Source organism: Bactrocera tryoni, chromosome 1 (genome assembly GCF_016617805.1).
Source record: "Bactrocera tryoni isolate S06 chromosome 1, CSIRO_BtryS06_freeze2, whole genome shotgun sequence".
Classification (NCBI taxonomy): Eukaryota; Metazoa; Arthropoda; class Insecta; order Diptera; family Tephritidae; genus Bactrocera; species Bactrocera tryoni.
In genome coordinates, this window is record NC_052499.1 from 63210396 (window position 1) to 63212543 (window position 2148).

The window sequence follows — 2148 nt, forward strand, 5'->3', positions numbered from 1 at the left end:
TTTGTGTTATCGGTGCCAAAATGAGCTTCGAACAAAGAACCAAAATTAAATTTTGTTTTAAAATTGGTCAAAATTTTACCGAAACGTTTCAATTGATGAAAGAAATTTATGGCGATGATTGCCTATCCCCTAGCAGAGTGCACGAGTGGTTTCAACGTTTTCAAAGTGGTCGTGAGGACATAAATGACGATCAACATGAGGGCCAATCAAAATCCGTAATCACCGGGAATTCAATCGAAACTGCGCGTAAATTCATCAAAAGTCAGCCAAAATCATCACTGAAATTCATGGAAATGGAACATCTCCAAAACATCGTTTTATCGCATTTTGACCGAGCATTTGGCTTACGAAAGGTGTGTGCACGGTTTGTTCCGCACAAATTGACTGACGACCAAAAATTGCTGTCATTGATCGACGCTTGTGACCAATTATTTGATCAAAAATCACATTTTAACCACCACTCCTCTTATTCACTTGATATGGCACCGTGCGGCTTCTTTCTTTTCGGAAAATTGCATTTGCCCATGAAAGGAAAGCGTTATGCAGACATAGAGGCTATTCAAAAGGATTGCACCGGCATACTGGCGGCCATACCGGCCAACGAACTAAAACACTCGTTCGACATGCAGCGGCATGGACGATGACAACATCGGATAAGTCGACGTTGGGAGTTTTCGAAAAAAAGTTCTGCGAAAGATTTATGGTCCCTTGCGCGTTGGCCACGGCGAATTTAGCATACGATGGAACGATGAGCTGTGAGAGATATATTACATTTACATAGTTCAGCGAATTAAAAGACAGCGTCTACGCTGGCTAGATCATATCGTCCGAATGGACGAAAACACTCCACCTCTGAAAGTATACGACGCAGTACCCGCCGGGGGAAGCAGAGGAAGAGGAAGACCTCCACTCCTTCGGAAGGACCTAGCTTCGCTTGGAATCTCCAATTGGCGCCACCTTGCGATTAGAAGAAACGACTGGCTGTTGTTACCTCGGCTATAACCGCGAAAGGGGTATCTACGCCAGTAAAGAAGAAGAAGCCGTATATTTATTAATACACATAGAAAATTTAATATCGTTCTCGTGAATATTTTCGAAGTTACACGTAACTTTGCAAAGTCGTTTCAGACTGCTTAAAAGTACAAGGCCAAATTTTGAATGCGTTTTTCTCAAAATGGTGCTTTCAAAGTCCGTGACCAACATTACTCGAAAACGGCTAAAGCGATATCTCGGGATCTACTCGACCAATTTCAACCAAATTTGGTTTATAAGATTATTCTGACGACAATTGTAAATTCCATATGATTCTTTCACTAATTAACATATTCTGAAGAAAATGTGCGCACATCCTTAATGTGTTCATCTCTAGTCTAAAAAAATTTAAACTCGAAACATAGCTGTTCCATCCCCCAGGTACCGAATATGTGGACCCCAGTACATATGGCTGACTTTTTACCGAACATTTCCGTCAAAATGCGAGATATATTATTGAAACTGAATCTGATCACGCTTAGCCCCCCATATACCGAATACAAAATTTTCGATTTTCCAGTTGACTTTCTACCACATATGTATGTATGTCGGCGAATGTGTTAATTATTCTAATGAAATTGAGAGAGCGCGGTATTCAAATATCTACAAGTATATGTATATAGGTATCTTTCACCCAAAAACTTGAGTTAGCCGCCCCATATAACTAACATTCAGGATTTTGAATCATCCGGCTGATACATAAAAATTGCTTGAAAATAGGTTTTCAAACATATCTGAGTACATCCATTACTCTTGACTCCAATTTATCATATAAATTCATTTTCGACTTTACACCGTTTATGTTGGTCAAAATGTGTGATTCTTTTCTTTAAGTTATGAAGTCATATTAATAGTTTTGCACTCAAAATAAATATGGCGGTTCTGCCAAATTAGAAGCTTCTTGGCGAGAAAAGGGCGTGTGCAAATCAGAGAACTGAGTTCGCCTATACTAAAGTATACAAACAGACAAATAGACGGACATTAAACAATATAGCTCGCAATGCTCATCATTTATATATACTACAAGTATATACATACAAGGTCTGTCGCAAAAGAAACAGAACTTTTTAAATATAACTGTTTCTGATGGCGGCACCTATTGGTGGGTATATGAAA